At 38.7% G+C, this 12603-nt stretch overlaps 1 pseudogene; it reads right to left on the bottom strand.

Moving 5' to 3' along the window:
* Positions 1-10949: 10949 nt before the first annotated feature.
* LOC116072249 lies at positions 10950-11068 on the bottom strand (annotated as a pseudogene).
* Positions 11069-12603: the final 1535 nt, after the last annotated feature.

Below are 12603 nucleotides of genomic sequence, written 5' to 3'. Positions count from 1 at the left end.
AAGAGCTTCTAGCTCTTTACCTGTGTTCTCCTGTATTTCTTTGAGGGTGCTATTTATGTCTTTCCTAAAGTCATGTATCATAATCATGATGTGTGATTTTAGATCTGAATCTTGCATTTCCGGTGTGATGGTGTGTCCAGGACTTGCTATGGTGGGAGAATTGGGTTCTGATGATGCCAAGTAACCTTTGTTTGTGTTGTTTATTTTCTTATGCTTGCCCCCTGCCACCTGGTCATCTCTAGTGCTACCTGCCCTTGCTAAATCTGACTGGAGCTAATCCTTCCTGTGATCGTGTTGTGTCAGAACTCCTCAGAGTGAAGCTGTCTCTGTGATCCTGTGATTCTGGGATCCTATTACCCTGGGATTGTTAGAGCATCTGGGAGTGCAACAGCTTCCTCTGGGTGTTGTGAGACTGGCTGTGAAGCCCAAGATCTGCTCAGGACACCAGCCCAGGGAACCCTATCCACTCTCTGCTGGCAGTGTTCCTGTGTGCCTGGTTCTACTGGTCTCAGTCACTCCTGGTGTTAGGACCTATGTTGTGTCCTCCTCACTTCTGATCCTGAGAGTGTTCCATTTTAGAGAAATTTTAATCCAGTAACTTGGCTAATCTGGCAAGGGATCACATTCAAAGACTATCTATGTATATGTGATCTGTCTAGAATGCAGACATGTCCTTATTACAAATGTTTGAACCCTAACAATTTTGATAAACTTAGTTGGTAGAAAGAAGCAGCCATGTTCAAAAGTGCTGTCTAATTTAGGAACGGACAAATTTATGAATCAGTGAAAGATTTGACTGATTGATTTACAGATGGATTTGCCCAGGTCACAAGAGAATTGTACAGGAAAGCAAGGTTATTTGAGGCTGGAACAAGAGTGGGTTACAGTTTTAGAGGGACAGTATTACAGAGACAGTTTGCAGAGAGACACAGGTGAAGTCAAAACAAACCAGAGAGTGAGAAAGAGCCAGAAGATTAGAAAATATTGCCAAATTAGTATGAGGTCAGGCAGAGCAATTTAGTCAGAAGCCAAGAGAAGCCAGGTTGAATCAGAAATTACGGAAGACTAGATTGTACAGAGGCTAGATGTTTCCAGACCCAGGCTTAGGGTTAGAACAGACAAAGAAATGCTCTGGGCCCAGCCTAAGCTACGTATTAGCATGGCTTGGGTACAGCTTTAATCTCATCCTTTTATCTGAGAAAAGAAATATTTACACTGTTATTTCCTTTGGTGTGAAGACACTGTAAATTTATTATAATTTCAATGACCAGTATTACTTAATTTTCTAGAGTATTTAACACTATCAGAAAATTTTATTTTCTTAAAGCACTATCTTGAAATATTTCTTCTGTATTTTCTAGGATGGCCAGTGCTTTATATTTTAAATTAATGTCTATATTTAACTTTAAATGGACTTTTGTGTCATTTTTAAAGATCCTTTTCTATATTTTGATAGTTGCAGATACTGGCTTTATTTCTGACTTCTATTATAATTTTTTTTTTGTTTTTGGGGTTTTTTTTTGTTTATATGTTCAATTTCATGAAAAAAATAGTGATTTCAAAACTACAGATCACTAGTATACTTTGGAGAAAGTTATTATAATGCTTCATCCGTTTATCTTTTTGTCTGTGATGGTCCTGTCTTTTGTTTTTTGGTTTCTATATTAACATTAGATTTTTCAACTAGTTCCATAAAAATATCAGCAGAACTTGAATGCAATGACACTCAATCTTTAGATGACATTGGCTATGAGATGTTTTGTAATCATATGGATGCCTTTCTACTTTCTAGTATACTCTTATTATTTTATGTTCATGTTAATGTAGTTACACAAGATTTTCCTTCTCTTCAACTGCTTCAATAACTTCCATATAAAACTTTTTTTTAATTCTTGTCTTCTTTTCTTCTTTTCTATCACTTTGCTAATATACACACACACATATACATATATATGTATACATATATATATGTATATGTGTGTGTATGTATGTATGTGTATATATATGTATATGTATGTGTATGTGTGTTCATGTATAAACAAATATTTTTAGAAAAATGCTCTCCCTACTCTGTATAATATTACTCATATGTATGTTTACACGAATGTACACTTGCTATTGGACAACCAATTATTGTGCTTCTCTGGGGTAAGACTCTCCAACTCTCAGGATTCCTTAGTAGCCTATAGTTCTGTTTATCAAATGTTTGTAGATTGAGTATAGGTATCTTTCATCTATTTGTTTAGTATCCCTTCCCAGTACACCATTAACATTTTGATTATTGTTTTGATTTCTTTCTCCACACCTTTTTGACTATATTACTTTAAGTCTAGTCTTTGCCCCGTTCCTGGTATACCCTCCCACAGTTCCTCATCCTGTTCCTCCTCTTCTACCCTACACCATCTTCAAGAGGATGCCCTCAAACTAGGGCTCCTGACTTGCTGGGTTCTCAAGTCTCTCAAGGCTTAGGTGCATCTTCTCTCACAGAGGACCTCAACACATACTTCTATTTGTTTTTTTATTTTTTATTAGATATTTTCTTCATTTAAATTTCAAATGTTATCCTCTTTCCTGGTTTATTCTCTGAAATCCCCTATCCTAATTGCCCTCTCCCAGCTCACAGACCCATCCATTCCTGCTTCCCTGTCCTGGCATTCCCCTACATTGGAGCATCTAGCTTTCTCAGGACCAAAGGCCTCTCCTCCCATTGATGTTCAACAAGACCATCCTCTGCTACATATGCAGCTTGAGACATGGGTCCCTCCATGTGAACTCTGTGGTTAATGATTCAGTCCCTGGGAGCTCTGGGGATACTGGTTGGTTCATATTATCGTATCTCCATGGTTAGGTACATCAACTCTGAATGAAAACAGAAAGTCCACTCCCGTGTGTGTGTTGGGGGCCTCATATCACTAGCTGGTGTATGCTTCCTCCTTGGTGGTCCAGAATCTGAGAGGTCTCAGGAGTCCAGATTAATGGAGACTCCTGGTCTTCCTATAGGGGGTTGCCCTTCTCCTTAGCTTCTTTCAGCCTTTCCCCCAATTGAACAGCAGGGGTCAGCTGCTTCTGTCCATTGTTTGGGTGCAAATAGCTGCATCTGACTCTTTCAGCTGCTTGTTGGGTCTTCTGGAGTAGGTAGAGTTTGTGAGTGTTCCATATCCTCAGTAATAGTGTCAGGCCTTGGGACCTCCCCTTGTGCTGGATCCCATTTTGGACCTGTTGCTGGACCTTCTTTTCCTTAGGCTCCTCTCCATTTCCATCCCTGTAGTTCTTTCAGATGGGAACAATTATAGGTCAGAGTTTTGACTGTGGGATGGCAACTCCCTCTCCATTTGATGTACAGTCTTTCTGCTGGAGGTAGGCTCTATAAGTTCCCTCTCACTACTGTCAGGCATTTCATCTAAGGTCCCTCCCTTTGAGTCCTGAGGGCCTCTCACTCCCAGGCCTCTGTTAAAATATGGAGTGTCCCCCCATCCTCCTACCTCCCTAGGTTGCTTGTTTCCATTCTTTCTGCTGGCCTTCAGGGCTTCAGTCCTTTTCCTCACCAAATTCCAGATCAGGTTTCCCTCTTCTCACCCCTCCACATACTCTTCCCCACCATCCATTTTCTCTCTTCCTGTCCCCACTTGTGATTGTCTTCTTCTCCCTCCCAAGTGCAACTGGGGTATCCTTACTTGAGCACTCCAGCTTTCTGAACTTTTTGAGTTCTGTGGACTGTATCTTGGGAATTCTGCTTTATGTTTTTTTATTTTTTTTTTGGCTAATGTCCTCTTATAAATGAATACATACCATGCACATATTTTTGGGTCTGAGTTACCTCACTTGGGATGTTATTTTTCTAGTTCCATCCATTTGCCTGCAAAATTCAGGATGTCCTTCTTTTTAACAGCTGATTAGTATTCCATTGTGTAAATGAACCACATTTTCTGTATCCATTCTTCTGTGGTGGGACATCTGAGTTGTTTCTAGCTTCTGGCTATCACAAATAAGGCCCATATGAATATAGTGGAACATGTGCCCCCTGTGGCATGGTGGGGCATCATTTTGGTATATTCCCAAGAGTGGTATAGCTGGGTCTTCAGGTAGATCTATTTCCACATTTCTAAGGAACCTCCAGATGGATTTCCAGAGTGGTTGTTCCAGTTTGCAACCCTATCAGCAATGGAGGAGTGTTCTTCTTTCTCCACATCCTCTCCAACAAGTGTTGGAGGTTTTGATCTTAGTCATTCTGATTTTAATAAGGTGGTATCTCAGAGTCATTTTGATTTGCGTTTCTCTGATCACTAAGGACTTTGAACATTTCTTTAGGTGCTTCTCAGCCATTCAAGATTCCTTTGTTATGAAATCTCAGTTTAGTTCTATACCCCATTTTTGATTGGGTTGCTTTGTATGTGTGTGTGATTAGCTTCTTGAGTTCTTTATATTTTGGACATTAGCCCTCTTTCAGATATAGGGTTAGTGAAGTTTCTTACCCAATCTGTAGGTTGCCGATTTGTTTTATTGACTATGTCCTTTGCGTTACAGAAGCTTTCCAGGTTCATGAGGTCCCATTTATTAATTCTTGATCTTAGACCCATTTGCTTAGAAGATTTTTTTTTTTCCAGACTGGGTTTCTCTATATAGCCCTGGTTGTCCTGGAGCTCACTCTGTAGACCAGGTTGGCCTCAAACTCAGAAATCCACCTGCCTCTGCCTCCCAAGTGCTGGGATTAAAGGTGTGCGCCACTACCGCCAGGCTGCTTAGAAGATTTTTATTCTTCCTTTCTATTCTGAGACAGTTCTGTCTTTGTTATTGAGGTGTGTTTCCTATATACAACAAAATGCTGGATCTTGTTTGTCTATCCAGTCTGTTAGTTTATGTCTTTTTATAGGTGAGTTGAGTCCAGTAATATTCAGAGATATAAAAGATAACTGTTGGTTCATGATATGTTTCTTTTTTGTAGGTGGCCTTATGCGCTTGTGGTTCTTTTGGTTTTGTTGTGAGGAGCTTAATATCTTGTCCTTAAGTTGATGCAGGTATTTTCCTGGTGTTGGATTTTTTCCTTCTAGGATCCTCTGCAGGGCTGAATTGGTAGATAGACACTTTTTGAACTTTTTTTCCCCTGGAATATTTTGGTTTCTTCATGTATGTTGATTGAGAGATTGGCTGGGTATAGTAGACTGGGCTGGCATTTGTGTTCTCTTAGAATCTGCATGACCTCTGACCAGCCTCTTCTGGCTTTCATAGTCTCTGTTGAGAAGTCTGGTGTAATTCAGACAGGTCTACCTTTGTATGTTACTTGGTCCTTTGCCCTTGCAGCTTTTAATATTCTTTCTTTGTTCTGTGAGTTTAGTCTTTTAATTACTATGCAACAAGAGGATTTTCTTTTCTGATCCAAATAATTTTGTATTCTATAGACTTCTTATACATTTATGGCCATCTCTTTATTTAGATTTCGGAAACTTTCTTTGTTAAAGACATTTTCAGGTCCTTTGAACTGGGAATCTTCATTCTTTTCTATTCTGATTATTCTTGGATTTGGTATTTTCATTGTGACCAGAATATCCTAGATGCTTTATGTTAGGATTTTTTCATGTTTTGAATTTTTTTGACAGTTGTGACAATCTCTTCTATGGTATTTTCTGCACCTGAGATTCTCTCTTCTATATCTTGTATTATGTAAGTAAAACTTACATCTGTAATTCCTGACTTCTTTCCTATGTTTATCATTCCAAGTTTGCATCCATTTGTGTTTTCTTTATTGTTTCTACCTACACTTTTAAGTTTTAGATCACTTTATTCAATTGTTTCACCTGTTTACCTGTGTTTTCCTGTATTCCTTTCAGTGAGTTATTGATATCCTCCTTAAAGGACTCTATTATCTTCATGAGATAGGATTTTAGGTCAGCTTCCTGATTTTCAGGTGTGTTGGTATATTCAGGTCTTTCTGTAGTGAGAGAACTGGGTTCTGATGATGCCCATGTATATCGGCTATTGTTGCTTATGGTCTTGTGCTTGTATTTAGCCATCTGGATGTCCCTGGTGTTTGTTGGTCTGAGTGGGTGTCTGGAGTCTGCCTGTTTTGTCCCTGGGTTGCTTCATGTCTCCTGCTAGACATGTAGCCTTGGCTGTAGCAGACCCCTTGTGAGGCTTCCAACTGGGTCCTCTTCACAGGGGCAGAGAAGCCGCTGATCTGTTGCTCTGGCTGCAGTAGATCTCCTAGGAGGCCTTTATACTGTTGGGTCATCAGTGAATCATTCAAGCTATTGTCCAACTAAGTGCATCTGATCCTCAACTGCTCTAAGTGTAGTGGATCGTCAACTGCTCTGAGTTCAGTGGGTCCTCTATGATGGGTTGAGATATAGTGTCTTCACCGGACCAGACCAGCTAAGATTCTGTCCCAGCAGAAGGGGGTGGAAGGAACAGAAGGGTGTGCTATTTGGGAGGGCTGGGGTTTTAGTGGGGGATGGGTCTTGAGTCTACCAGGCTCCAATCAGCAGCTTCTCAGACTCCGGAGTGGGTAGGCAGTTCTTACCAACTGCTGCTCTTAGTGCAGTGGGTCCTCGAGGATGGGTCAGGATATGGTGTCTTCACTGGAGCAGACCAGCTAGAAGTCTGCTCCAGCCAAAAGGACCAGGCAGAAGGGGTGTGTGTGTCCACTTTTCATTCTCTCTGTTTCAGCTTCTTTCCTAATTATTCTGGTTAAAATTTTATTGAAAATTTTTATGTCTTAGGTGATATTATAAACATTTGTCTTAATATGTATTTTAAAGACTTCCATTATATTTTCATATTTAGTATCATACTATCGATAGTTGTGAATTTATTTTATGTAGCTTTTATGTATAGTTAACAGACATCTTTGGGATTATTTTTTCTTGAATTAAATATTTTCTTTATTTCCATTTCAAATGTTCTCCCCTTTCCAGGTCTCCCTTTCAGAAACCACCTATTGCCTGCCCCTTCCCCCTGCTCCTCTACCCACCCATACATTCCTGACTTCCCTCCCTGGAATTCCCCTACACTGGAAAATTGAACCCCCACAGGATGAAAGGCTGCTCTTCCCAATGATGTCCAACAAGACCATCCTCTGCCACATATCCAGCCAGAGCCCTGTATAGATTTTAGTTGGTGGTCCATTAACCAGTAACTACAGGGGTTTTGGCCTGTTGAAACTATTGCTCTCCCCACAGGGCTGCAAACTTCTTCACCTCCTTCATTTCCTTCTGAACTCCTTCATCATTGATCCCTCTGCCCAGGCCAATGGTTGGCTGCAAGCATCTGCCTATGTATTTGTCAAGCTCTGGTATAGCTTCTCAGGAGACAGCAATATAAGGTTCCTGTCAACAAGCACTTCCCAGCATCCACAATACAAACCAGGTTTGGTGACTGTATATGGGATGGTGCAGCACTCTCTGGATGGCCTTTCATTCAGTCTCTGCTCCACACTTATTCTCCATATTTCCTCCTATGATTATTTTGTTCTTCTTTCCAAGAAACCCTGAAGCATCCACACTTTGGTCTTCCTTCTTCTTGAGATCTATATGGACTGTGAATTGCATTTTGGGTATTCTAAACTTTTGGGATAATGTCCACTTATCAGTGAATGCATACCATGTGTGTTCTTTTGTGAATGGGTTAACTAACACAGCATGAAATTTTCAAGTTCCATCCATTTGCCTAAGAAGTACATGAAGTCATTGTTTGTAATAGTTGAGTAGTATTCCATTGTGTAAATGTACCACAATTTCTGTATCCATTCCTATGCTGAAGGATATCTGTTTTTTTTTCTAGGTTCTGGATATTATAAATATGGCTGCTATAAAAACAGTAGAGCCTGTGTCCTTATTATATGTTAGAGTATCTTAAGGGTATATATGTTGAGGAGTGATATAGCTGGGGCCTCAGATAGTACTATGTTCAAATTTCTGAGGAACTGCCAAATTCATTAACAGACTAGTTACACTAGCTTGCAATACCACCATCAATGGAAGAGTGTTCCCCTTTCTCCACATCCTAGCCAGAATCTGCTATCACCTGAGATTTTGAAATTAGCCATCTGATCAGGGTGAGGTGGAATCTTGGGGTTGTTTTGATTTGCATTTCCATGATGATGTTGAACACTTTCTTAGGTGCTCCTTGGCAATTTGAGTTTCCTCAGTTTAGAATTCTCTGTTTAGCACTGTTCCCCATATTTTAATAGGGAAATGTGTTTCTCTGGAGTTGAACTTCTTGAGTTCTTTGTATATATTGGATATTAGCCCTCTATCAGATGTAGGTTTGGTAAAAATCATTTTCCAATCTGTTGGTTGCTATTTTGTCCTATTCACAGTGTCCTTTGCCTTACAGAAGCTTTGCAATTTTATGAGGTCCCATTCCTTGATTCTTGATATTAGAGAATGAGTGCTCTGTTCAGGAATCTTTCCACTGTGCCCATGTGTTCAAGGATTTTCCACACTTTCTCGTCTATTAGATTCAGTTTATCTGGTTTTATGTGGAGGTCTTTGATACACTTGGACTTGACCTTTGTACTAGGAGATAAAAATGGATCCATTTGCATTTTTCTACATATTGACTTCCAGTAGAACAAGCACCATTTGTTGAGAATTTTTTTTTCCCCAAAGAAGGATTTTAGCTATTTTGTCAAATATCAAGTGACCATAGTTGTGTGGGTTCATTTCTGGGTCTTCACTTCTATTCCATTGATCTACCTGGCTGTCACTGTACCAACACCATGCAGTTTTTATCATGATGCTCCATAGTACAATGTGAGGTCAGGAATAGTGATTCTCCCAGAAGTTCTTTATTGTTGAGAAAGTTTTCAATATCCTGGGTATTTATTATACTAAATCAATTTGAGACTTGCTCTTTATAACTTTATGAATAATTGAGTTGGAATTTTGATGGGGATTGCATTGAATCTGTAGAATGCTTTCAGAAAGATGGCAATTTTTACTGTATTAATTCTGCCCATGCATGAGCATGAGAGATTTTTCCATCCTCTGAGTTCTTCTTTGATTTCTTTCTTTAGAGACTTAAAGTTCTTATCATACAGATCTTTCACTTGTTTAGTTGTAGTCACACCTATGGGCCTGTGTCTCTCTTCTGCTGCTGCTGGCTGAGGCTCTCTTCTGCTGAGGCCTGGATCTGCGGCTCTCTGCTGAGACCTGTGGCTGTACAGCACATTAGTTAGTTAAAAAGAAGCAATGCATGAGTGAGATATTTTTATTATAAGAAAGAGAAAATAAGCTGGTCATGTAGAGAGAAAGAAAGGAGAGGAATGGGAGGAGAAAAGAAGGAGAGAGCGAGAGAAAGAAAAAAGGAAGCAAGAGAGCAAGAAGGTAAGAGAGAGAACAAAGAGCAAGAGAGAGAGAGGAAGAAGGCAGGAGAGAGAGGAGGGGGCAAACCACCCCTTATATTGTGTGAGGCTTGGCTATCTGTCTGTGGGGCATAGTATGCCTGGCTGTGGTCAGATGACTGGTTGTAGAGTCTAGCTAGAATCCTGGGAGCTTGGGGCATTGTTTACCTGATAGAGCACACATCTCCTCGGGGGGTGGGGGGCAGCTATGAGACTTTGTGACAGAAACAGGGGCCAAGATATTGCCAACTGGGTCACTAGGGTTCAGTCCTATTACTCGAACAAGCCTAGCTTGCCTGAACAGACCACTCCCCTCCACACACAAAGGTATTTTATATTATTTGTACTATTGTGAATGGTGTCCTTTCCTAATTTCTTTCTCAGATTTTTTTTTCCTTTGAGTATAGGAAGGGTACTGATTTGTGTGAGTTAACTTTATATCCAAGCACATTGCTGAATCGGTTAAATAGGTTTAGGAGTTACCTGGTAGAATTTTTAGGGTCAATTAAGTATACTATCATATCATCTGCCAATAGTTATATTTTGACTTCTTCCTTTCCAATTTGGATCACTTTGACCCCCTTTTCTTGTGTAATTGTTCTATATAGAACTTCAAGTAATATATTGAATAGATATAGAGAGAGTGAGCAGCCTTGTCTAGTCCCTGATTTTAGTGGGATTTCTTCAAGTTTCTCTCCATTTAGTTTCTTGTTGGTTACTGGTTTCCATTGTTTTGCTTTTATATATTTAGTTATGGGTCTTGGATTCCTGATCTTTTGAAAAGTTTTATCATGAAAAGATATTAAATTTTGTCAAATGCTTTTTTAGGGCTGGATTTGTGGAGAGATATTGTGTAAATTTGCTTTTGTAGAATCTAATTAAGTGTTCCTATGGTTTTATTCTTGGAGTTTGTTTATGTAGTGGATTATATTGATGGATTTCTGTATAGTGAACCATCCATGCATCCCTGGGATGAAACCTACTTGGTCATGATGGATGATCATTTTGATGTGTTCTTAGATTTGGTTTGTGAGAATTTTATTGAGTATTTTTGTATTGATATTTATAAAGGAAACTAGTCTGAAGTTCTCTTTCTTTGTTGGGTGTTTGTGTGGTTTTGATATCAACATAACTGTGGCTTCACAGAAGGAATCAGGTAGTGCTCCTTCTGTTTCTATTTTGTGGAATAGTTTGAAGAATATTGATATTGGGTCTTCTTTTGAAGGTCTGATGGAATTCTAGCCTAAACACATATGATCCTGGTCTGTTTTTTTGGTTGGGAGACTTTTAATGACTGCTTCTACTTCTTTAGGAGTTATGACACTGTTTAGATGGCATGTCTGAGCCCAATTTAAAATTGGAATTCTGTATCTGTCTAAAAAAAAATTGTACATTTCATCCATATTTTCCAGTTTTCTTGCATATAGGATTTTGTTGTAGGATCTATTGATTTTTTTAAATTTCCTCAGTTTCTGTTGTTACATCTCCCTTTTCCTTTGTGATTTTGTTAATGTGGCTGCTGTCTCTGTGCCCTCTGGTTAGTCTGTCTGAGGGTTTTTGGTTTTGTTTTGTTTTTTTCTTTTTTTTGTTTTTTGTTTTTTGGTTTTTTTTTTCCCTACAGCACCCTGTATTCTCAGACAGTCTCCCATCCAAGTACTAACCAGGCCTAACCATGCTTAGCTTCCAAGATCAAATGAGATCGGGCACGTTCAGGGTGGTATGCCCATAGACCTGTCTAAGGGTTTATCTATCTTGTTGATTTTCTCAAAGAACCAACTCCTGGTTTTGTTGATTCTTTGTATAGTTCTTTTTGTTTTTATTTCATTCATTTCAGCCCTGAGTTTGATTATTTCCTGCCATCTTCTTCTCTTGAGTATATTTGCTTCATTTTTTTCTAGAGTTTTCAGGTGTGCAGTTAAGCTGCTAGTTTGTGTTCTCTCTAGTTTCGTTTTGTAGGCACTCAGAGCTATGAGTTCTCCTCTTAGAACTGCTTTCATTGTGTTCCATAATTTGGGTAGGTTATGCCTTGATTTTCATTAAATTTTAAAATGTCTTTAATTTCTTTATTTCTTCCTTGACCAGGTTTTCATTGAATAGGCATTGTTCAGTTTCACTGTGTATATAGGCTTCCTGTTTTGTTGTTACTGAAGATCAGCCTTAGTCTGTGGTGATCTGATAGGTTGCATGGGATTATATCAATCTCCTTGTATCTGTTGAGACCTGTTTTATGACCTTTTATATGGTCAGTTTTGGAGAAGGTACCATGAGGTGCTAAGAATAAGGTATAATCTTTTGCTTTAGGATGAAAAGTTCTATAACTAAATGTTAAATCCATTTGGTCCAAAACTTCTGTTTCACTGTGTGTCTGTATTGTTTCAGTTTCCATGATCTGTCCTATAATGAGAGTGGAGTGTTGAAGGCTTCCACTATTATTGTTTGAGGTGCAATGTGTGCTTTGAGCTTTAGTTAACATTTCTTTTATGAATGTAGGTGCCCTTGAAGCATCTATGCTTTGGAGCATAGATGTTCAGAATTGAGAATTCTTCTTGGTAAATTTTTCCTTTGATATGTATGAAGTTTTTTCCTTATCTTTTTTGATAACTTTTGGTTTATAGTCAATTTTACTTCATATTAGAATGGCTACTCCAAATTGTTTCTTGGAACTATTTGCTTGGAAAAATGGTTACTAGTCCTTTACTCTGAGTTAGTATCTGTCTTTGACACTGAGAGGTGTTTCCTGTATGCAGGAAAATGCTGGGTCCGGTTTATATATCCAGTCTGTTATTCTATGTCATTTTATTGGGGAATTGAGTCCACTGATGTTGAGATATTAAAGAATAGTGATTGTCATTTCCTGTTTTTGTTGTTAGAGGTGAAATTATATTTATGTGGCTATCTTCTTTTGTTTGTTTAAGAAGATTACTTTCTTGCTTTTTCTATAATGTAGTTTCCCTCCTTTTGTTGGGGTTTTTCTTTATTATATTTTGTAGGACTGTATTTATGGAAAGATATTATGTAAATTTGGTTTTTATGGAATATCTTGTTCTCTCCATCTATGATAATTGAGAGTATTGTTGGGTATAGTAGCCTGGGCTGGCATTTGTGTTCTCTTATGGTCTGTATGACATCTGCCCAGTCTGGTATAACTCTGACAGGTCTGCATTTACATATTTCCTGACCATTTTCTCTTACTGCTTTATTTTTTTATTTTTTTTATTTTAGATATTTTCTTTATTTACATGCAAATTTCTCCATTCCCAGTTTCC

The sequence above is a fragment of the Mastomys coucha genome, unplaced genomic scaffold, assembly GCF_008632895.1.
Source record: "Mastomys coucha isolate ucsf_1 unplaced genomic scaffold, UCSF_Mcou_1 pScaffold1, whole genome shotgun sequence".
NCBI lineage: Eukaryota > Metazoa > Chordata > Mammalia > Rodentia > Muridae > Mastomys > Mastomys coucha.
This window is presented reverse-complemented; position numbering and strand designations above follow the sequence as displayed.